Source organism: Cetorhinus maximus, chromosome 5 (assembly GCF_964194155.1).
Source record: "Cetorhinus maximus chromosome 5, sCetMax3.hap1.1, whole genome shotgun sequence".
Classification (NCBI taxonomy): Eukaryota; Metazoa; Chordata; class Chondrichthyes; order Lamniformes; family Cetorhinidae; genus Cetorhinus; species Cetorhinus maximus.
In genome coordinates, this window is record NC_135883.1 from 147,773,755 (window position 1) to 147,799,716 (window position 25,962).

Genomic DNA, 25,962 nt, shown 5'->3' on the forward strand with positions numbered 1-25,962 from the left:
CCCCATCCCCGCCCCGTTTCTCCCCCCCGCTACCCCCCCCGCCTTTTGTCAATAATTTATATAGATTCTTCTTTCCCCACCTATTTCCGTTATTTTTAAATCTAAAACTAAAACCTTGTTAGTCTGTCCACCCCACCCCCACTAGAGCTGTACTTTGAGTATCCTGTCTTCCATTCTTAATTAGCACTTTTCTTAGACAAATATCACCACCTTCAACACCTCTTTGATCCTTTTGTCTGTGACATCTTTTGATTATCTGCTCCTATCACGGCTTGCTTATCTCCACAATCACCACACCCTCAACTTCTCTCTTCCCCCCCCACCCCCCCCCCCCCCCCCAACCACCTTAAACCAGTTTATATTTCTCCTTTCTCCTAACTATGCTTCAGTTCTGCCGAAGGGCCATGAAGGCTCGAAACGTTAACTGATTTCTTCTCCGCCGATACTGCCAGACCTGCTGAGTTTTCCAGGTAATTCTGTTTTTGTTTTGGATTTCCAGCATCCGCAGTAGCTTTTAGCTTTTTGTTTTTATCTTTCTTATCTTCATTTTGCTGTGATTTCCCCAAGTGACAAACTTCTTAAATTTGGCCATGTCTGTAGTTAAAAAAATAAGGCCCTGGTAGAGGCCAAGCACATATTAGATCTGATGTATGGGAAGAACGAGTAAACTGGATTAGTGATCTTGTTATTCTGGGCAGCGCTCCTGCTGCACAAAAGCCACCCCATACACATCATTTGGCCTTCTCTCCATTCCCGGAAGTACAGCAGAACAAAGAAGGCCACCGGTTGTAGACACAAACATAGTACTCAACAATGTACAGACTTCTCTAAATACAATTGAACGAGTGAATTATTTATTTTCAACGCCAATTTTCTCTCCTCTTTGTGAGGGCATAATTTCTGCTGGAGTTAATTTCCACAGTAATCAGTTTCCTTCTGTTACTCTAAACAAGTCGTCATTATTCACTCTCAAGCCACAGTGAGCATCAGAAGGCAATTCAAATACAGGTGGAATCACAGGCAAAGGTCTAACCTCCACTCATCACTCATCCAACATTCATTCCCTTTCTCTTACACACACACAGGCAGGTGTTGCTAAGCAGTAATGAAGCCTAAAAGCCCTGGCTGGTTTTGTCCTCTCTAACTCAGGGATGCCAAATATAGTGCCCAACCAATACACCAACTAAGATCATAGAATCATGGATTTCAGGGGGAGGTCATTTGGACCATCTTTCCTCTATCGGCTTTTTGAAAACGCTGATCCAGGAGATCAGCTAACTCAGCAGTCTGTCCCCCATTATCTAACGTGGCTCGGATTGTCACTGGATGAGCTCGACAAAATAAACAAGAGCGGCATGATGTGAATTCTTTTCCCAATATCCTGGGGTAAAGTGTCATATAGCTGTCAGTGGGAGAGCTCCTACTGCATTAGAGTTGGTATCCAGCTTATTTTTAAGTTTAAAATTTGGAACAAAATCAAAGTCAAGAGGAACCGATTATCTGGAGAGCCTTATTAAATGGACGAGCATGGGGCTGCAGCTGATATTGCATCTCACTTTTAAACCAACTTGTTAAAAGGTTTCCAAGGACAACAGTAACTATGATTACCAGTACACCACAGAACTTAGACTCACTTTGGAGTTTAAGCAGGCTTTGCCAACTCAGCCATTCTGCTAAGACCTGGGAGTTACTGGAAGTGGAAAGCTGAAGGGAAGCGGGGGCAGTTGGGGTGGGAGGCGTGGGGGTTGCCACGGTGTAACTCAAACTACGACTCAGAGCAGACTCTGGAAATTATTTAGTGCTCTCTCTCACAATCACACATCACTGCTGCCAGGTGTCAGTAAAAACCATGAGTGATATATGCAATCTGTACAATGTAAATACTGATGCACTATATCCTATGCAAGTCTATTTTTTTGTCCTTTATCATCAGAACGTTTAGGTTGTTTCTGAAACACCTCTTTATTTTCGCTTCTGATTCTGATACCATTATGAAACAAAACAATGTGTATGCATACAAAAAGTTACAGGGATTTCTCAAATCCTAAATATATTCTGAAATATAAACAAAAAATGTTGGGAAAACTCAGCAGGTCTGGCAGCATCTGTGGAGGGAGAAACAGGGTTAATGTTTCGAGCTGGAATGACTCTGAAGAAGAGTCATACGGACTTGAAACGTTAATTCTGTTTCTCCCTCCACAGATGCTGCCAGACTTGCCACATTTTTTCCAGCATTTTTTGTTTTTATTTCAGAATTCCAGCATCCGCAGTATTTTGCTTTCATCCAAATATATTCTGCACTGATTATATGATAGGAGCCCATTCATAATTTCAGGTGCTTCTCCAAATGATTATTTATAGGTGAGCTTTGACAGAATAACTCGGGAGAGTAGCATGAGGTTTTCGTGTGATTTAAAGCCAGTGAGTTGGTCCAATTTTAAACACATTGCAGTAGTAGGGGATCTTGAAGACTGACTAGAGTATTCGGGAAAGCAGGACCAGGCTAGAAGCAAAAATATTATATCATGCCTTTCTTCGTGTCAGAATCATGAAGAGACCTAGAATAGGCAGTCTAGCCTACAATATAAAAGGCTCAACTGCCCATTTCAATGCTGGAGAAAGAAAAAAAAAGCACGCAAATAAAGTAGGTGAAGGGGAGGGGCGGTTGTATAAACCTCTATTAGGTAGGTCAAGCTATTGTATATTCCTGCATAGAGAACATCTGTGAACCAAATCAGTAAATTAATTCAGAATGGAAACTGTTGCTGTTTGACTGCACTAATGTGCCTTATAATTATGTTTCTAAATCTTCATGTGGGATTGCTGCTATTACCTTTTTCTCACTATTAACAATTTCCAAAGGGAATTGATGCAGCATTCTCGTACTCTGTCACTGCAGAAACAACAAAAGACCCCCACCATTAACCAATATCACCATTGACCCATTTGCTGCCAGGGATCTCTCAACCAAGACTAACTCCAGGATTACGTTCAATAGTAGCCTGCATCACTTCACAGCATCAAAATGCAATGAAAGAGCCTTTTGTTTTCACATCTTCATACAAATTAACTGCTAGCAGCTCTGGTTCAGCCAAAAACCTCATTTTTCTTCCTAATCTACCTTATAGCCATGACTACATGTTGTTTGGAAATTAACTACAAAAAAACTCAAATATAACATAATTAATCTGCAATATATGTCCATTCAGACAGCTTATATTGAAAATGAAATAGGTCTGTAAATTTATATTAAAATCATCCCCAATCCATTTCTTTTAGGCCTTGCACCTTGTAATCTTTGTAACCTCCTCAAACCGCACAACCCTCCAAGAGGATTGTGCTCCTCCAATTTTGGCCTCATGCAAATTCCTGATTTTCATTGTTCTGCCAGTGGCCTAGACCCTAAGCTCTGGAATTCCATCCCCAAATTTCTCTTCTGATCCACCTATCTCTCCTCCTTCAAGATGCTCCTTAAAACCTACCACCTTGACCAAGCTTCCGGTCACTCGTCCTAAGATTCCCCCTTACGTGGATCAGTGTCAAATTTTGTTTAGTATTTTGTCACATGCCTTGGGATGTCTTATTACATTCAAGGTACTATATAAATGCCACTTTCAGGTGCCAAACCCCACCCTTTGACTTTCACATCATTCTTCTGCACAGCACTCCTCAGGACAACAGGCCTTGCAGCTACACTCATTCCTCTCTCTCCAAGCACCTCCTCACATCCCCATCTGAACAGCCAGCATTCACACTCACCCTCATCCTAATGCTCTCTCACACCTATGCCTCAAATCATCCTCCACAAATGCTGGCCCTTCCTTCCTCTCCACTCATATCTCTCAGACATGTTGGGAGAGCTGATCCTCCACCTGCAGACTATATGTTGGGAGTGCCACCTCCTTCCAGCTGGATCCAAGTGCCCATCAGCTATGCAGCTGCATAAGCTGCCCCCATACAGGGGTGAAGAAGAGCAGCAGGGAAGTACAGCTGAAGGCAAGTGAAGTGCTAGAAAAGTGGTGTGCCTGCCAAGAAGTTGGCAATCGCCTATCAATCAGTGAGCACCTTCTCTGACAGAAGAACAGCAATCTCTAAATGACCATGTCTGGAGCTCCTCAGTGTAACTGATCAAAGCCTTCCCAGCTTGTCAGTTTCACTGATGAAGCACTTTCTGCTGTTTACTCATCTCAATGACCCTGGCAAGTTGCTGACAGGTTGGGAAACAGGTGCCTTGGCTGTTAAATCTAGAATTGCAGGTTAAAATAGTTCTTAATTGCCTTTTTAAGTACCTTAATTTCTTACATCTCAGATCCAAGGGGGATTCCCTCACCTTTGACCCTGCCTTATTGAAATCCAGAAGGTTTGGCGGGCGGGTGCGGGGGGGAATGATGTTGGGATCCTGATCGGGCAAAGAGATTTGACACCCCACCCGCCCCCCCCTTTCCTGTAAAAGTTCTTCCTATGGTGTTAAATTACTTGCTACATGGTACATGCTATAGCCATAGATATAATTATGTAACCTTAGTCTATAAAATAAAGTTCAGTTCTTGGAATGAGATACAAGATACATTTGTCTCAACAAAAAAAAATCCACCTGGCCTCCTTTCATGGTTCAGCTCATTAAGACAGTAAATAATTGAGTCACTGGGAGCACAAAGGCTCTAGGTTTGATCTCCAGTCTGTGTAGAATTACTTTGAAGGCTCCCATATGAAGAATGGCCAAAGGGCAAAGGCCAAACTGCAAATAGTCACTGTTTAACAGGAGTCGTGAAGGGAGAGAAGGGAAAAAATGATAGAAAAGGAGGATAAATACCTCACTATTTAGGAAATACCCTGAAATGATTTATGAATAATAAATTATATTCTACGTTTTTGAAGTGTTGAATTAATGTGGGCAATCATGAGGTCATCCATTTCAAATCCAATACAACCATTTGGATACTTTTTAAAATGGCAATAGACTAGAAACTGTAGAGGGGCAAAGAGGTCTGTGTGTTCAGGTGCACAAATCACAAAGCTAGTGGAGAGAGAGAAAAGGGCTTTTGGAATGTTGACCTTTATCTGAAAGGGACTGGAATACAAAAAGTAAGGAAGTTGTACTTCAGTGGTAAAGAGCCCTGGTCAGACCTCATCAGTATTTGAAGGCTTAACACAACCATTTTGGAAACTTCTCATTTCAGTGAAGAATGTCAAATGTTATGTGAAACAATGCATTTCTCATTATTTCAATTTGACCCATTAACTTCTTTACCACAAACAAAATCTGTTTCTTCCCCAATTGTACTCAAAAGTTTGCTTATCTTAACAAACTGTTGCATTAATATTTTTCTCTTTATCTTTCAATTCAGTTTTGGGTATAGCATCATAGGAAAGTATATTGGTCTTACAGGGGCTTTTTAAAATTCATTTATGGGATGTGAGCTAGGCCAGCATTTATTACCCATTCCTAATTGCCCTTGTTCAGGCAGCATTAAGAGTCAACCACATTGCTGAGAGTCTGGAGTCACATGTAGGCCAGACCAGGTAAGGACAGCAGATTTCCTTCCCTAAAGGACATTATTGAACCAGATGGGTTTCTACAACAATCAGCAATGGTTTTATGGTCATTAGACTTTTAATTCCAGATTTTTATTGAATTTAAATTCCACCATTTGCTGTGGTGGGGTTTGAACCCAGGTCCCCAGAGAGTTACTCTGAGTCTCTGGATTACTAGGCCAGCAACAATACCACTATGCCATCACCTCACTTTAGGTGTAGCACAGATTACGAATATGAACACACAAATTAAGAGTAGGCCACTCAGCCTCTCAAGCCCACTCCACCATTCAATAAGGTCATGGCTGATCTGTTTGTAACCTCAACTCCACATTCTCACCTACCCCCACTAACCTTTCAGCCCCTTGCTTATCAAAAATCTATCTAGCTCTGCCTTAAAAATATTCAAGGCCTCTGCTTCCACCGCCTGTTGAGTAAGAGTGTTCCAAAGACTCACAATCCCCTGAGAGAAAATATTTCTCCTCATCTCTGTCTTAAATGGGCGACCCCTTATTTTTAAACAGTGACCCTAGTTCTGGATTCTTCCACAAGAGGAAACAACCTCTCCACATTCATTCTGTCAAGACCCCTCAGGATCTTATACGTTTCGCCCCTTACTCTTCTGAACTGCAGCGGGTACAAGCCTAGCCTGTCCAACCTACTCCAGCGGATACAAGCCTAGCCTGTCCAACCTACTTCAGCAGATACAACCCTAGCCTGTCCAATCTACTCCAGCGGATACAACCCTTACCTGTCCAACCTACTCCAGCGGATACAACCCTAGCCTGTCTAACCAACTCCAGCGGATACATGCCTAGCCTGTCCAACCTACTTCAACGAATACAAGCCTAGCTTGTCCAACCTACTCTAGCGGATACAAGCCTAGCCTGTCCAACCTGATTGGCCAGAATAATAACAGGGTTTAAGAGGTTAAGTTATAGGAGCAGTTGTATAAACTGACTCATATTCCTTTGAGTTTAGAAGTTTGAGGGATGTTCTAATGATACAGAGAAGCTACCTCTGATAAGGAAATCCAGAGCAAGAGGGCACAATCTTAAAATTGGAACTGGGCCATTTAGGAAGTATGTTTTCACACAAAAGGTAGTGGAAATCCCTCCCTAAAGGGCTGTGGATGCTGGGTCAACTGAAATCTTCAATACTGAGATTGACATTTTTTTATTAGATAAGGGTATCAAGGGCTGTGGATCAAAAGCAGGTCAGTGGAGTTTGAGATGCAGATCATCCACAACCTGACTAAATGGTAAAATTAGCTCAAGGCACTGAATGGCATGCTTATGTTCCTGTGTATTTAGCTACATTGCGAAATTCCAATTTCATGGAAGTATTTGTAAGCCTCGGTGGAGAAACACTTTCAGAGGCTTTTTAAAGTTTTTCTCTCAGAATTGGTGGAAAAATTACACGTTTACTTCAGGACAAGCTTTATAATGAAGTCTGCAGCAATACCATTTAAAATCGGTGCCTTTCCTCAATTTCAACTTTTAAAAAGTAATCCTTACTCCATCCAGAATTTAGAGGTTGTTCTAAATCCTCCCATTCGATCAGCAGTGCCATCAAATGTCCCTTAGCAACTGGCCTTGGGAACAAAGCCTTCATGTAGTCCCTCCATCTACGTAATGTGATCCTGGCACCGTGCAGTTAGGTTCAATAATTCTTCAAGGATTGATGAAGTAGCTAGGCTGAAACAGTTTCCACTGGCAGCTGGCAGGGTCAATAATTTGAGGACACAGATTTACAACAAAAAAAAAGAGGGAGGTGAGGAGAATTTTTTTTTTTTTACCTGTTAAGTTGTTATGATCTGTAATGCACTACCTAAAAGTGTGATGGAAACAGATACAACAGTAACTTTCAACTATATTGTATATATACTTGGAATGGTAAAATTTTCAGGGCTATGGGAAGAGCAGGAGGAGAGGCACTAATTGAGTAGCTCTTTCAAAGAGCCAGCACAGGCTTGCTAGGCCAATTGGCCATCATCTGTGCTCTGTGAGTCTTTGATTCTAAAGATCTCAAGATCGTGACGGGCCGCATTATCAAGGCAAAAGATGTCCTATTTTAACCTGCCATTCAGTTCATGACAGTGGTGGGAAGCTGTGCACATTTTATTGGGGGGCGCGGGGGGGGAGCGGATGCCATGCACCCGTCTTGAAACTACATTGGCACGGAGCCTACATGCTCTATGACCGCCAGCCCCACGGCGCTTTACAAGGGCCAAGTGGGACTTCCGCTCCTCAGTGGGGCAGAGGTCCCGCCTGCTGGAGCTGCCAGCCAATCCAATTGGCCAGCAGCTGCATCAGTCCTGACAGCGCCACAAAGACGTCAGTGGCAGCTGCCGGAACTGCAGGTATAGATTGGAGCCCAAGGCTAAGGATCCCCAGAGAATGTAAGTTTGGGGTCTTGGGCCGGGAGGGTTTGGGATCTTGAGGGAGAGGGGCAGCGGTGGGGAGGGGGTGAGTTTAAGAGACGGAGCAGGTAGAATGGAAGGGGGGTGTTGAGTCTTTCTTCTTAATTCATTCATGGGATGTGGGCTTCGCTGGCTGGGCCAGCATTTATTGCCCATTCCTAATTGCCCTTGAGAAGGTGGTGGTGAGCTGCCTTCTTGAACTGCTGCAGTCCATGTGGTGTAGGTATGCCCACAGTGCTGTTAAGGAGGGAGTTCCAGGATTTTGACCCAGCAACAGTGAAGTGATGGCGATGTATTTCCAAGTCGGGATGGTGAGTGACTTGGAGGGGAACTTCCAGCTGGTGATGTTCCCATCTATCTGCTGCCCTTGTCCTTATAGATGGTAGTGGTCATGGGTTTGGAAGGTGCTGTCTAAGGAGCCTTGGTGAATTCCTGCAGTGCATCTTGTAGATGGTACACACTGCTGCTACTGTGCGTCGGTGGTGGAGGGAGCGAAGGTTTGTGGATGTGTTGCCAATCAAGTGGGCTGCTTTGTTCTGGATGGTGTTGAGCTTCTTGAGTGTTGTGGGAGCTGCACTCATCCAGGCAAGTGGGGAATATTCCATCACACTCCTGACTTGTGCCTTGTAGATGGTGGACAAGCTTTGGGGAATCAGGAGGTGAGTTACTCGTCGCAGGATTTCTAGCCTCTGACCTGCACTTGCAGCCACAATATTTATATGGCTAGTCCAGTCTAGTCTAAGGGGGGGCTGCCCCACGAACAATAAAGGGCAGCCCCCAAGGAGTTACCCCCATTTCTTTTCCCCCCCTTTAATCATTTGAGGTTAAAAATCAGACTTCCCGCTTCCGCTCTGCTGCCCCCGTCAAATGTATTATGGCATGGGCAGCATATTATTAGAGCCAACAGGCTTTATAAGAAGCCTAATTGACCCTTAATTGCTCATGTTAATATGGCTGACGAGCTGCCGATTTCAGCGCCTGCCTGCCCCCCCCATATTATTTGGATGACCTCCAGGGTGGGTGGAAAGGAGATGGGATGGGCGCCCACCCCATTTTATGTGCCCCCTCCAGCAGGAAACACGCCCACCAGGGGCACGTAAAATTCAGCCCATTATTTTGGATGGACAAGTTAATGGGAAGAGAAGTAGTCATCCGCATAAGTCTTAGGTTTTACAACGTCAAAACTGATCAGTACACTTAAAACCCAGAAGGCAGAATCTCAGTTTGATTCATGCAATTGGAAGGCAAATTTCGTGGGTGGATATTCTGTTTCAGTCATTCAGATTACTGTCTCAATATCTCAATCATAAGTGAGGTATGCCTACAAGAGCATAAGTGACTGTCCTTAACTGTTCCAATAAATGTGGCTGCATGAATCTAACATGGCATTTAACATACAGAAATGTTATTTTTGTCAGCATCTTCCAAAAAATTCAGCTGCCGTAGATGTTGGCTTATAAGTCCACTTTTGAAGCCTCGAAAAATCCCGCCAAAAATGGGGGTCGACTTACATGGCGAATACAAAAGTGAACACTGCCAAGGTGGGTGTGGGTGGTCGTCACCTTTGCCATTCACTACGCAGGAACTGCTCTGTGTGGCGGTGTCTTGAGCTCCCACGCATCTTTGCAACACAGCCTGTATTGCCTGCTTGATCCATTGCGCCCAGTAATAAGCTACTGGTAAGTAAAAACATCCATTGGTGGGGTGAAAAATGAGACTGACTGCTGAGTGTATCATGCCGTAGCTGAAAAGGGGGAAATTGATATGTACTCCGAGTATATGCAAAAGCGTAATTTTCGGGGCCGAAAAGGTTGGGTCGTCTTATACATCGGGTTGATCTACACGCTGTAATTTACAGTAGATCTCTCTCTCACACACACACACACACACACACACACACGTTCGTGCAACTGTTGGTCTAACTTAAAAAAAAGGCAACAGGAAATGGCAGCATCTTTTCAGAAGGATGGTCACTGTATATTTAACAGGACTTCACTCATCTGTTGAGGGTGCCCTAATAATTTAGACATCACCCTGGAGGCAGACAAATCTCTTGGGTTGGTAGTGCTCACCACGGCTCACTCGAGCATTCTGACTCATTAAAAGTCCTGTTTGAGTGTGAAGTACAAAAATGCAATCATAAAAAACAAGCTCTATTTTAGACTCTAATAAAAAGCCGACTAAAGTCTATCAGTATGATGTGTACATGGCCCACGCACTGAGTAAAGAGTTGGTGTGCGTGGTTGACAAACAAGCTCCTGCAGCAATTTTCTTTGTGAAACTAGTATTGATGCTATCCATCAGAAGAGACCACAGTCAGAAGTCAGTGCATGATAGCCTTTTATTTAAAACCACACAATAGAAGCATATATTTCTTTCTAGCATTACAAGTTCCTACATTACAACATTGACAACACTTCAAAAGTACTTCATTGGCTGTAAAGCGCATTGAGACATCCTGAGTTTGTGAATGGAGCATAATGCAAGTCTTTCGTTCAAATGCATATTGATTTTAAGAAAACATGTCTCATGTCTGCACTGAGAGCTGATGAGTCTGCTGAGTGAGGGAGCTTTAAGGGTTAGTTTCTATCTAACGTCTACATTTTTCTTTGATTTAGCAATTAGCTAAAAACTACTCCTTAAATTAAGGGAGGTTAAGGTTTATTCCAGCCTTGAAATGGGTATACAAGCTCTCTGATAGCAGATGCAGCTAGTCAATTAGGTAGCTAGCTTAAACTGCAGTAGTCCCCTAGTCTACCTTGCTTGCTAATCAGTTTTCCATTTTGGATACTGGTGAGGGTGATGGCTCCTCAGGGGAATGCAGCCAGAGCAAAGTCCATGACACCACAGGAGGCTCAGCTGAACAGGAAGGGAGGAAGAAGAGTGGGAGAGCAATACTGATAGGAGATTCGATAGTTAGGGGATCAGGTAGATGTTTCTGCAGCAAAAACGTGACTCCAGGATGGTGTATTACCTCCCTGGTGCTAGGATCAAGGACGTGATGGAGCGGCTACAGGACATCCTTCTGGGGAGAGTGAACAGCCAGAGGTCGTGGTCCACATTGGCACCAATGACATAGGTAAGAAGAGGGATGAGGTCCTGAAAGCAGATTTTGGGGAGTTAGGAAGGAAATTAAAAAGTATTAATCTCACGATTACTCCCATTGCCAGGTGCTAGTGAGCATAGGAATAGGAGGATTGATCATTGAACACGTGGCTGGAGAATTGGTGTAGGAGGGCAGGCATCAGATTTCTGAGGCAAAGGGACCTGTTCTGCGGGACAGGTGGGACCTATACAAGATGGACGGGTTACACCTTAACACTACCGGTACTAGTATCTTCACAAATATTCTCACAGGGAGATTTGCTAGTGTTGGTGCGGAGGGTTTAAACTAGCTTGTCGGGGGTGGGGTGGGAACCTGAGGGGTAGCTCAAATTGGAAGGAAGTAAAGCTGGTAATGGGAAGTAGAAAAGTAGCAAGCGACATTAGAAGGCAGGCGAAACAAAGGTGAGCATCAACTAGGCTTTGGAATGCGGAATAAAGTCAAAAAGATAAAGTTAAGGGTGCTCAACCTGAATGCACTCAGCATTTGCAACAAGGTAGGTGATTTAAAGGCACAAATAGAGGTAAATGGGTACAATCTAATTGCCATTATGGAAAGGTGGCTACAGGGTGACCAAGACTAGGAACTGAATATCCAAGGATATTCGACATTTAGGAAGGACAGGCAAAAAAGAAAAGGAGTTGGTATTGCGCTGATAATAAGGGATGGGGTCAGTACATTAGTAAGGGAGGATCTCAGACCAGAAGAACAAAATGTGGAATCTGTCTGGGTGGTGCTAAGAAACAGCAAGGGGCAGCAAACATTGGTAGGAGCTGTTAGAGACCACCAAACAATAGTGGTAATGTGGGGCATAATATTAATCAGGAGATTAGAGAAGCATGTAGCATGGATAACACAGTCATTATAGGTAACTTCAATCTGCATATAGACTGGGTAAATCTAATGAGCTCTAATGCTGTGGAAGGCAAGTTTCTGGAGTGTGTTAGGAATGGTTTTCTAGAGCAGTATGTTGAGAAACTGTCTAGAGGGCAGGCTATTTTAGATCTAGTATTATGAAATGAGAAAGGGCTAATTAATAATCTTGTTTTAAAAGAAGCTTTAGGGATGAGTGACCATAATATGATGAAATTTTACATTGTTTGAAAGTGAGGTAGTTCAACCTGAAGCCAGGGTGTTAAATTTGAACAAAGGAAATTATGAAGATATGGGGGCAAATTGGCTAAGGCAGATTGGGAAAATGCATTAAAAGGTATGACAGTACATAGGCAATGGATAGTCTTCAAAGAATTATTATTCTTTACAGCAACTATACATTCCTTCAAGGCACAAAACCCCCCCAAAAAATCAGTCAACCATGGCAAACAAAGGAAGTTAAGGATTGTATAGGATTAAAAGGAAAGGCCTAGAAAGTTTCCAGAAATAATAGTAAACCTGAGGAATGGGGGGATTTTAGAATACAGCAAAGGAGGACCAAGAAACTGAACGTGAGAATAGAATATGAATGTAAACTAGCAAAAAACATTAAAACGGACTGTAAAAGCTTCCAGAGATACGGAAAAAGGAAACGTATGACAAAGACAAATATGGGTCCATTGCAGGCAGAGCCAGGAAAATTTATAATGGGGAATAGAGAAATGGCAGAGAAGTTAAGTGATTACTTTGTGCCTGTCTTCGCTGAGGAAGATACAAGAAATCTCCCAGAATTCCAGATCCAAGGGACTAGGGAGAATGAGGAATTGAAAGAAATTAGTATTAGTAAGAAGGTTGTATTAGAGAAATTAATGGGACTGAAGGCTGATAAATCCCTGCCACCTGACATCCTACATCCCAGAGTGTTGACAGAAGTAGCTATGGAGATAGTGGATGCATTGGTGATCATCTTCCAAAATTCTACAGATGCTGGGTTGGTTCCTGCAGATTCGAAGGTAGCAAATGTCGTCCCTTTATTTGAGAAGGGAGAGGGAGAGAAAATGGGGAACTACAGTCCTTCTACAGCCTTCAGTAGTAGGGAAAATCCTCAAATCTATTCTAAAGGATGCGATAAATGGACACTTGGATAATAATGATCTGATTGGACATAGTCAACATGAATTTATGAATGGGAAATCATGTTTGTCGAAATTTATTGGAGTATTTTGAGGATATTACTAACAGAAATGATAAATGGAAGTCAGTGGACATCGTATATTTGGATTTTCAGAAGGCTTTTGATAAAGTCCCCCACAGGAGGTTGGTCAGCAAAATTAAAAAACAAGGGATAGAAGGTGATATACTGGCACGGATTAAGGATTGGTTAACAGGCAGAAAACCAAGTCGGAATAAACGGATCATTCTCGTGTTGGCAGGCTGTGACTAGTGGGGTACCGCAAGGATCAGTACTTGTGCCCCAGCTGTTCACAATATATATCAATGATCTGGATGAAGGGACCAAATGTAACATTTCCAAGTTTGCAGATGTCACAAAGCTGGGTGGGAATGTGTGTTGTGAGGTAGATGCAAAGTGGCTTCAAAAGGATTTGGACAGATTTAGTGAGTGGCAAGAACATGGCAGGTAGAATATAATGTGGAAACATGTGAGGTTATCCACTTTGGTAGGAGGAACAGATGTGCAGAGCATTTCTCAAATGATAAGAGATTAGAAAGTGTAGATGTACAAAGGGACCTGAGTGTCCTTGTCAATAAGTCACTGAAAGCTAACATGCAGGTGCAGCAAGGAATTAGGAAGGCTAATGGTATGTTGGCCTTTATCACAAGAGGGTTGGAGTACAGGTATAGTGAAGTCTTTCTTCAATTGTATAGAACCTTGGTTAGATCACACCTGGAATACTGTGTGCAGTTTTGGTCCCCTTATCTTAGGAAGGGTATTACTGCCATAGAGGGAGTACAACGAAGGTTCACCAGACTTTTCCTGGTTTGGCAAGACTATGAAGAGAGCTTGGGAAAATTGGGCCTGCATTCTCTAGAGTTTCAAAGAATGAGAGGTGATCTCACTGAAACCTACAAAATACTTAAAGATATAGACAGGTTGGTGCAGATAAGATATTTCCACTGGTTGGGGAGTCTAGAACCAGGGGGAAAAAAATCAAAATAAGGGGGAAGCCACTTAGGACCAAGATGAGAATTTTTTTTAACTCGCAGGTTTGTGAATCTTTGGAATTCTCTATCCCAGAGGGCTGCGGAAGCTCAGTCATTGAGTCTGTTTAAAGCAGAGATTGACAGATTTCTAAATACCAATGACATAGAGATATGGGGATAGTGTGGGGAAAAAGGCGTTGAAGTGGATGATCACCCATGATCGTTCTGAATGGTGGAGCAGGCTCGAAGGGCTGAATGGCCTACTCATGTTCCTATGTTCCTATGAAATAGTTCTGCAGTGCAGTGCAGTGGTAAGGCAGGATCCATCTACTAAACCATACGTGTGTACACACACACACACCCCCATATTTTCTAGAACTTGGTTAAATTGTGAGGAGCTGAGGTTCAATGTTAACCTCCCAGGTAACCAGATTTCTTTGTCATGCCGTATGTCCAACCATTGAAGTCTTTGTTTTGTGTGACAGTGCCTTTCTAATTCAATGAGTTCAAAGATGTGGAATTTAACACCTATCCTGTAAAGGGTTAACATCAGGGGCACTTGATACTGATGCAACTATGATGCAATGTCACATGACTAAGAAACTGAGATCTGGTGAGAAGCAGATGTACAACCTCGTGTAGAGTACTAAAATGGATAGAGACCTGTAAATAAACAATGGTTTTTACAAATAACAGTCTATGGCTGCATTCTTAGAGTAACTGGGAAACCCTAAAGGAATTGCATCTAGACCTCTAACATAAGACAGGTGGCAGCCGGTGGTTTCTGTCAACTGTTGAACCTGGAGACATCATTACTGAGCAGAAAAGCATGTTTGCAGCTGAGGCTGGTTTACAAGGCTGATGAAATTGATGAGAAGTCTAGTGAGGTATAAGGAATGAATTTCCGTCCCTATTTTCAAGCTCCGGAAAGCTGAAAGCAGAATATCACATAATCCTAAGGGCAGATGCTAAGCCTAACTGTCTCTTCATAGCGAGGAAGGTCCCTCACCTACTCTGAGACAAAGTTAAGAGCGAGATTGAACACATGTTACAACAAGATGTCATCTCTCGAGTAACCATACCAACGAAGTGGTGTGCTGGAATGGTCACAGCACCAAAGCCGAATGGTTCAATTAGAATCGACTCAATTAAACAAGTCAGTAGAGCGCGAGATATACCCGATGGCATCAGTGGATGAAAGTTTCGCCAAATTAGCAAAACACACCCTCTTCACAAAATTAACTGCAAACAGTGACTTTTGGCAGTTGCCTCTGGACAAAGAACCCAGATTGTTAATTACTTTTATCACCCCATTTGGTCATTACTGTTTTAGCAGGTTACCTTTCAGAATTGTTTCTACACCTGAGATATCCCAAAGAACAATGTCTCAGACCCTGCAAGGCACAGAAGGAGTAATATGTTATATCGATGACGTTCTCAACACGGTTCATCAAGGGAAGAACATGACCGTTGAGTGAGAGCAGTCCTCAAAGTCCTACAAGAAGCAGGTTTGACATTAAACAACAAATGCGAATTTGTAAAGCCTATGATAAAACTTTTAGGCCATATTGCACAAGCTTTGCGAATTATGGCTGACCCGCAGAAAGCCAAGGTGATTAGGTAGTTCCCACAGCCTAAAAACATCACAGAATTACAAAGATTCCTTGGCATGGTAAATCAAGTAAGCAAGTTCCTACCAAACTTGGCAGGAATCAACAAGCCATTACGACAGCTATTGAGACAAGATCAACAATGGTGCTGGAACATGGACCAGCAAAATGCTTTTGATAAGATCAAAAATCTCCTAATTTTGCCAGAAATTCTAGTGCACTGCGATCCAGAGTTGCCAACAATTGTAGCAGCAGGTGCATCATCTTCAGGTTTGCGCACAGTGCTGTTTCAGGCACAAAATGATGGACAAAGAACACCAATTTATTATGCCTCAAGATCTGTCTTGGACACAGAAGATGTATGCAGCCATTGGGAGATAGGCATTAGCAGCCACATGAATGTGCAAGAAGTTCTGATTAGGTTCAAAGGTTTTAAGGATTAAAATTGAAGGTGATCACAAACCTTTGGTTACTCTCCTTAACATAAAGGAGAGTGCAAAAATGCCACCTAGAATTCAGCGTTTTAGACTGAGACTTATGAGATATGATTCAGTTGCTGAGTACATTCAAGGGAAGTACCAGATGACAGTGGGTGCATTATCAAGAATACCAGTGGAAGGAGTCAAACTGGAAGATTTTAATTTTCTTAAGGAAGTGGAAGCATATATGTTGCTCATTATTAAACACTTACCAGTGTTTACAGAAGAGATTACAAGAAATTAAGCAAGCACAACAGCTGGATGACAAGTGCATCAAAATTGCCAGAACAGATAGCCAGATTATACTCCTAACAACCCAATTCTTCGAGCAAAAAACCTCTCAAACATTGATTTCTTAGTATTTAAGGACAGACTAGCCGTCCCTAAAACACTTCGACTCAACATTCTCCAGAAAATCCATCAAGGTCACTTGGGAATAGGGAAATGCCAAACAAGAGCCCAGCAGTCAGTTCGGTAACCAGGCATCAGTCACTCCATTCAAGAGTTAATCACGAATTGCCTTACATGTACAATGAACAGCCAGCAGCAGAGTGAACCCACTGGCACCATCTAACTTTTCTACAAGACCACGGGAGAACCTGGGAATGGATTTATTTGAGTTTAAAGGCAAAGTTTTCATCATCATTGACTACTACTTCAGATGGTTTGAAATGACTGGTCTGCATATCACCATGGTAGAGGCAGTCATTACATCACTAAGAAGAATCTTCACAACACACAGCATCCCGGATGTTGTGGGGTCAGACAATGGTCCTCGGTTTGTTAATGACCATAACATTGTGCAGGAATATGGTTTCATGCATGTGACTAGTTCGTCAGGTTATCCTCAGTCGAATGGAGAAGCAGAAAGAAGAGCTCGAACAATCAAAAAAATGATGAAAAAGAACAAAGATATTAACTTAGCCCTTTTAATTACAGAACGTCACCACCCTAATATGGGTTCTCGCTATCAGAACTGTTGATGCGAAGACGGCTGCGAATATAACTTCCAGCTCTGCAACAAACATTACAACCTAACATTATCTTAGACGATCGTGAGAAAGTTAGGAAGTGTGGGGAACAACTAAGACAGTCGATCTCAATTTCAACTTCAGGCACAGAGCAGGAGAAAGTGCTATAGCCCGGGATAGAGTGTGGATATGAGATCAACAGAAAGAAGGCATTGTAATAGAAAGAGCTCCACAGCCAAGATCTTATAGAATTGAGATGGACCAGGGAAACATCAGAAGAGCCTTAATTATTGGGAAGGAAACCAATGGAATTTTGGATATACTATTTAGATAGGGATGGAGACAAGGACCAGAAACCCTACAACCACCCAGGTGGAAGACTATCAAACTACGAAAGAGTGCAGTTCATCCTCAACCTCAGTGAAATCAGGACCAGATCAGGGAGATTGGTCAAAGCACTACAGAGACTAACACTGTGAAGTCTGAGACTTTGCAGGGAGATGTAGGAGGATATATATAGTTGGGATAAAGACTTGGGGGGAGATGTAGAGTAAAAGGTTAACATCAGGATCACCTGATAGTCATGTGACATTGCATCGCAGTTACATCAGTAAGGCTGAGATCTGGTGGGAAGCAGAATACAACCTTGTTTAGAGTACTGAGATGTAAATAGATCTGCAAATAAACAAGAATAGCTTTTACGAATAAAAGTCTACAGTAGCGTTCTTGGGGTAACAGGCAAACCCTAAAGAAAGCCCATCTAGACCGTGAACACGAGACAAAACATATCCCTCTCCTGTCTTTGTAGAAGATGTGCTAGGGCAGGGGGTGGCACTCTCCAAACAGGAAGTGAGACATTCAGATAAACATAATATATTTTTTATGGCGAGGAGGGGAGAGGAGAATTTTTTTTTGTGGAGGAATTGAGCAGGATGGAACCATAGAGACATGTAGATAGATGTTTGGAGTTCTGATCCATTGCTGTTGGACAAGGGAGATGTTTACATCAAACTTCCCATCGGTGGGTAAGTGGGTAGACAGGAGTCCACAGTAAGCCAGATTGTACATGATCTGAGGAATAAGGTCAATGGTCCTTTCTCATTCCATACTTATTTGTCCTTAACTTTATGGATTTAGAAACTACAGACACACTCAGGGCTAGATGTTAATGAAATGGACTGCTTGCAGAGAGGGTGGCTGCAGCAGGTTGAGAATCTAATTGTGGGCTTAGCATTGGCTGTTTAACTCAGCTACAGCAGCAGCCTCCAGCCTCCGGGTTCCCCCCCCCGCCATTCACAGAGCTGGAATGATGATGATGATCCGTATCTGTCAAAGCAGACCTTTCAACTTAAAGTGCCCCTGGCAGGGGCCAGAATGGCTAAACTCTTCATGGCCTGAATCTTCGGCTCAGCGAGCGGGGGGGTGGGGCCCGCTCGCCGAGGTGTAAGATGACGCGCAGTGACGTCGGGTGGGCGTCCTGACGTTGCCACCCATCATTTAGATTTTCAGTTTGGCGGTCATGTAGCCAACTTGGCTGCGTGCCTGCCGAACTGTCAAAGGCCTATTAAGGCCATTTAAGTACCAATTAAACTAATAGACTGAGCTGCCCATTCAACCTTAAGGCTGGCGGGCAGGCGAAGAGCCCAGGCGGCCTTCGCATTTTTCACGGAACCTCATCCACAGGCGGGATGAGGTTTCATGAAGTGTTCATAAATTGAATAAAAGTTTTTATAAAAATTCATTGACCTGTCCCAGCTCATGCGACAGTGCCACACGAGGGGACATGCCTTAAAATTTTTTTCTTTTCTTTATTAAAATTTTGGGAACTTAAGCTAATCTCCCTGAGGCAGCTCTGTGCCTCGAGGAGATTTCTGCACTCTATTCCACGACTCAGGGTACCCCCCCCTGCCTGCACAGGGAGCGCTCAGCGCTTCCGGGCACATGTCACGCTGGGCGGGCCTTAATTGGCCCGTCCACGTAAAATGGCGGCGTGGACCCGACCGGGGGCGCCGATCAGGTCTGCGCCCACCCCCACCCACTCCCGCCCAACCCCCATGACGGGGGGGAAAGTCCTCCCACACGAGTCACATAGGCTTCAGGAAGGGAAAACATGGAAGTGAGACTTGGAAAAGCTGCCCATCACATTCTCCCCACCTCCTAGTTCTCTGACTCTGCCGTGGGGGTGATGTTGAAGGGCGCGAGGTCCTGCAAAGAAGAGCTATTTTCCATGAACAGGAGGAAGGGGCCAGCCTTGCATAACAAGCAGGCCTGGCTGGAAGTCACACAAGCAGTAAGCAGGAGTGTGGTCCCTCAAACCTGGATTCAGCGTTCCAAGAGGTTCAGTGACCTCGTAAGGGCAGGAAGGGTGGGTGGTGTCCCATTTTCAGGTGCCACCCCACACACTGACTTCCCCAGCATTCTCCTCACAGCAAACACACCTTGCAGCTCCACTCATTCCTCTCTCAAGGCATCTCCTCATATCCCCACCTGAGCAGCCAACACTCATACTCACCATCAATTTAGCGCCATTTCACACCAATTCCTCACCGTCACCCTTCACAAATGTTGCCCTTCCATCCTCTCTAGGCATTCCGTTTCTCACACACCATTCTCTACTTTCTCCCCTTGCAAGAAAAGAGAGCACACAACTCCAAGGAAATGCAGAAAACCAACAGGGTGATTGTGGGGAGGAGATGGCCTTGGAAATCGGTAGGGTGGCATAGGTGGGCATTGGTGATGGAGAGATGAGGTTCTCTCACACATCTAGTGACAGAATTAGATATCACACTATCACTGTCACTTGGCCCATAACAATCACTCATTAAATTGTGGTCACCCCTGAAATATGAACAGCTGCACAATGATGACTTTGAACCTTTTCCTCATGTCAGTTCTAATTCGTGCACAGGTCCTTCAAAGATGACGCAGATGAGCTGGAGCGGGAAGAGGTTGAAGAATCCTCAGAGAAGGGCACAAACTCTGAAGAAGCAGTGTCCCAGGGCTCATGTGCGCCCTCCAGTAGTGCAGATACACATTCGTCAGTGGGGACTTCAGTAAACATAATTGGGTTGTCACATAGTGAGGCACACATCATATGTTAGCAGGAGCAGCTGCTGGAGACAGGGACAGCAGGGCAGTCCCCAGAAATTGCAAGACACCAAACTCTGCTGAGCTGGACATAGATGCTAAGCCTCAGGGTCATCCATGCAGAGGACACTGCTGGAACAGCAATGGGAAATGTGTGGAGAGAGACTGGAGGAGTCAATTTCTACCACGGGTGCCATGATGTCTCAGGCCTTTGTGCTGATGTCCCCTCCCATGGAAAAAGAGTTGACCACCTGTATGGAGAACCGGGTGGGGCAGCTAACTGAGTGAATGCTGCCCCTCGATGGCCTGTACACTCTGTCTGCCACTTTAAGTAAGATGAAGGAAAGCCTTGGCTATTTAATCCCTCACTGAAGTGAAGCAAAGTGCTTTTCATCACCTGGCTCACAGGGAAGTGCAGGTGGGCCATGAGACGGAAGATGAAGAAAGGGCACGTGAAAGTAGGGACTCTCCTCAAGGTGCTCCCACTTCTCCCTCACACCCAACTTTCAGACAGAGCCTCACATTCTGCCTCCTTCCATGAAGACCATGAGTCTACTGCTGCAGAGGTGCAGGTGGGACAGTCTCTGACGGAGCCCTCACGGGCTCCAAAAACCAGAGAATGTCCTCCATGGGCATCTCAGCTGAGCAGGGTAACCTGCAGCCTGACTCCAGCTCTGCTGAAGCCACAGGGGTAGTGCCACACAGGAGTAATAGAAAGCAGAACAGGAAAATTTCCTGGATGCAAATGGGGTTTCACATGGGTGTTTTTAACAATGTAATATTGTTATCTATATGAACATTTCAATAAATCAAGCCCTTTATATATAGCCTCTATTGTCCTGGCATGTGCATTGCTGCTTCCCGAATTTCAAACAGACATTAGCCTTGTGGAGAATAGTATGGCCAGAATGGAACACAAACAAAGACTGTGAATGAGATCGAAGAAATTTTGACTGTGTGAACGATTTGTGTTGGGGAAGTGGGGGAGGCAGTGGCTTTGGCACTGCACCTCCATATGGTTCCACATACTCAGGTTATCTAAAGTGTGCCTTTATGAGCTTGTCACAGACATCTCTGGCAGCTAGATAAGTGACTGCAGTGACCCTGGCCACATCAGGTTCCTCCTCCCTCTCATCCAAAAATACAGAGTAGTCAGCTCCTTCCTCCTCCTCCAGCCCCAGTCTGCTCTGCAGTGCAATGTCTTGCAAGGTGCAGCAGACCACTATTCCCAACAGTTTGCTGGCGCGTACTGAAAAGCACCTTAAATTTGTCCAGGGCACCTGAATTGCATCTTCAGCAACCCAACGGCTTGCTCAGTGATCACCCTTGTGATCACGTGGCTCCAGTTGTACCTTTCCCCTGCAATGATAGGGTTCCTCACAGGTGCCATCATCCACACCCTTAGAGGATAGCACTTGTCTCCAAGGAGCCATCGTTCACTTTGATTGGACAAACAGAAAACAGTGTCTGCGGGAGATGTTGCTGTCATGAGTAAAGAAATCATGGCTGCTTCCAGGATGCCTAGCACAGATATTCATGATAACCTTCTGATGGTCACACACCAGCTGAACATTAATGGCGTGGAATCTCTTTTGATTGATAAATACTCCGGGATGATGGAGGGCACATCGCCTGCCACATGTGTGCAGAATCTGTATCCTTGTACCGATGGGAATCCAGATACTGCAGCAAATATGAGAGCCCTCTCATTCTAACTGGCCTCATCAGTCTCCAAGTGGGCATAGCAATGGTTTTGGCCAACATGGCTCGGTCACCTGGGAGACGCACTCGTAGCAGCAAATTGTGAAATCCTGCAGAGGTCATGAGCAGACCCTGGGGGGGAAGCTGGAGGCGAAGAAATTCAGGGTTGTGGTGAATTGGAATACCACGAGCAATGCCTGGCCACCTGGTCCACAGAATGTACTAGGTTGCATTTCAGCACTCAAACTGTTAAAAAGACCTCTTCTTTTTATATTTTTTTTTCGTGACTTCAAGAACTAGATGTCAATATTCAACTCTAAAACCATCAAAGCAACCACAAATGACCCAAGTCTCATTGCCTCCCTCTTGGTACCCTATTACTTTGCACTGAAACTGACAACCACCTGCAGTTCTCTAGAACTGCTGATCAGCAATCCTTTTGTCTCTACACTCACAAGAACACCATTGTGCATGCTTATATAGTCCAGATGGCCACTATCTTCCTCATGGGACATTTCTAGCGGGGTCGGGGGGGAGGTTGTGTACAGCACTAATGAGTAAGTGGAGCTGACAAATCCAAAACTCTTGGTAGCTAATCCCTTTGATAGGGGAGATTTAAAATGAGAGATTAAGCACCATAAGCACAGAACGAGATAAAATAAGTATTTAAAAGGGGGGAAATAATAACAGACCTGCATACAGAATGATGTAGAATTTGGGTACAACACAGCAAAAAATCTTCAGCCTTCATGTGGAGAGGGAACAGAGATAATGGAAGGTGACCACTGTGTAACTAGGAATCAAGTAGAGCTTTTGTCTCAGCTTGGGCCATGTTTAGTTCCACTGGCATTTAGTCAAACACAGCAGTTTGATGATCTAGGAAACCGTAAAACCAACACTGTTTCATCTGTAAAAGGAGGTAACCAGTAATTACAATAATCTTCACTTGCTATCTTTTCATCCGTTACCTCCTCCTCTTCAAGAATGAAGAAAGAGAACCTCAACGAAGCTCTTTCAAAAGAAGTGTCCAATTTGCAGCGTGTGGGCTGTTTCAACTTGTTTCCGTGTTTACTCATTCACCACTTCAGTAGAGCAGTGTACATCGATAGCAGCAGTGGTGTACTCACCTTTGTATTACTGTAGAAAGGATGCACGTATACATTTTTTTAAACCCCTTATTTGAAACTACCAACCATTGCAGATATCATGAAATATCAGATGCATTGGCCCGGACTTGACTAGTCCCCTGGGAGGCAGGGTGGGAGGCGCTGGGGCTGGTAAATTCAAGGGGAGCCGTGTTGGATCAACTCCCACCGTCGGGGCATTTCGCCGACAGTGGGGCCGGATTTGGAGGGGTTGTCTGCCCCAAGAAGGCAAGCAGCCGATTTACATAATTAGGGGCCTTTTTTTTGTTCTTTCATGGGATGTGGGCGTCACTGGCAAGGCCAGCATTTGTTGCCCATCCCTAATTTCCCTTAAACCATAGGCCATTTCAGAGGGCAGTTAAGAGTCAACCACATTGCTGTGGGTCTGGAGTCACGTGTAGGCCAGACCAGGTAAGGACGGCAGATTTCCTTCTCCAAATGACATTAGTGAACCAGATGGGTTTTTTTTACAACAATCGATGATCGTTTCATGGTCACCATTACTGAGACTAGCATTCAATTCCAGGTTTTATTAATTGAATTTAAATTCCTCCAGCTACCATGGTGGGATTGGAGCTGGTGCCCCCCAGAGGATTAGCCTGGGTTACTAGTCCAGTGACATTACAATATACCACCATCACCCCCAAACATTTACATTGCATTTTTCCAATGGAGGGGCAACCTGCCACCACATGGGGGAGCAGCCAGATAAATGGAGGCACAGCCTCCCTGCTGCAGTCAGGGTGGTGAGGGGATTGGAAGGGGGAGGCACCACCCGCAGCTGCACCGGCCTCCCTGGAGAGGTTTGCCTTCCCACTCTTGGTTCCATGAATTCACACCTTATTTTAAACTTATCCCCCGAGGCTCCAAGTCTCCTACATTCCTCAGCAGAGTCCACCTCGCCCAGTGGTGCTGCTGAGGTTTCAGAGGTGCCAGCCCGGAGATTGGGCTGGCAGCATCAGGAAGCCAACCATCACCCTTAATTGGACAGCAGGCCCACAGGCCAAGTAGGTGGTCATCTATGATAAAATTGCAGAGCAGGTCTTGCTGTCGGCAAGTGCAGGCTCAGGACCTGCTTTTTACCCCAACATTGGGATCCTGACACTCCTTGTAAAATTCAGCCCATTATTTTTACAGGTGTTTCTTTTTCCAAAGGAAAACAGTGGTTATGGAATTGTCATCAACGTCATGGCAAGTGGCATAGGCAACCATGGTCTTCTAAACTTTCCGATTATAGCAAATGTGGATGACCTTGTTGTTGGAGTTCTGGTTAAGCCAGTCTTTAATGTTGTCTAACTGCTTCCTTCGCTGTCAGCCTCTTGCTCTTCTTCCATTAATCCTTCCTGTGGTGATTGGCTACTCCAACTCTTCTGCATGGATAACATGTCCGAAGAGCTTCATTTGTCTTCTTTTGATATTATTTAAGAGTTCTCTTGTTCTTCCGCCCTCATTCAGTACTTTGTTAGTTCTTTTCTCCGCCCAGCTTATCCTTAGGATCCTCCTTAAGCACCACATTTTGAAGCTGTTGATTTTTTTTCTTGCTTTTTCCCAATGCTCCAAGCCTCACATCCATAATTCATTACTGACCAGGCATAACATTTTAGTATATGGATCCTCGTTTCAAGACTCAAGCTGATCTTAGGATGTTGCTTAATTTTGTTAAAACTTTTTGGCTTGACCAATCCCTTTTCGGATTTCAGTAATGCTTTTGATATTGGATGCCTCCCAGGTAGTTGAATGGATTGACATGTTCTAACTTGCTTCTCTTCACTGTGATATTGTACACCAAAATGTCCTTTTCCTTTGTCCTTGCCATGGTGTACATTTTCTTGTAGTTGAGAGCAAGCTCCTATCGACCACTTTCCTTTACGACGGTATTGATTAATTCTTGCAAGTCTTCTTCACTTGTTGCTATGAGTCCAGTGTCATCGGCACAGAGGATGTTGTTGATGACTCTCCCTCCTACCTTTATACCATCCTGTCATGAAAATATAATAATTTTCATAATATTATTGAGATTTATTGTAAAGGTAGGTTAATAGTGGGGTTTGGATTAGTTTCTATGTATAGGTCTGTGTGTGGGTGAGTTTTAATTGAATTGCAGACAGCTAGTCTGGGTGCTTTGATGTATCAGAAGAGAAACTAGGTTTGAAATGCTAAATATATAAACATGGCTGAAGTTTTAGAATGCGAGGTGTGAAAAACATTTGCATTTTTAGATAAACCAGTGAAATGAATTTCAAAGAGATGGTAAGGTGTTATACCTAGCCATAAGAGGCTAAGCCAAACAATGTGTTTATTTTTCCCAAAGATTACTGATAATATGAGTGCTATGAAAGATTTATATTATGGGAAAAGTAAAGTTACTAAGACATTGTGGAACAATGGGATTTACAATAAAAAGGGAGAAACATGTATAAAGGAGATGAGGTAATGTGTAAGGAAGAAGGAATTCTAAGATCCAACAAGTCTGAAAAGCCTCCATCTGCTATGCACCAAGCTGCTTATAAGAACCAAAGCTAAGAGAATTTATTTTAAATATCACTGATCAGGGTATTGTGTGCTTTGCCTGGGTCTCTTGAAATCTATGTTGTTTTACAGTTGCCTTAACAGAGGTGTAACTGGGAACTAGATTAATTAGGGGATTTAGGAGTTATCATTGCAGTAATTTGTAAACCTACTTATGTGCTTAAAATCATTTCTTACATTAATAAATGTTTAATTTAGTTTTGTAAAAAAACCTCAAGACTCGGTAGACTTATTACTACTGAATTCAAGACACACATCTCGAAATAAAAATACAAATTGCAAAAACAGTTGAGGTAGCTGTTTCAAGTTTCCCTCTGGGATTTGAGCAGCTCAGCATTTACCAT

The 25,962-nt window shown here is 43.7% G+C and overlaps 1 long non-coding RNA gene across 9 annotated transcripts in view; it reads right to left on the reverse strand.

The window, feature by feature from the left end:
* Positions 1-25,962, reverse strand: part of LOC144681001 (uncharacterized) — a 585,681-nt gene that overhangs the window by 506,571 nt on the left and 53,148 nt on the right. The window lies entirely within an intron of this gene.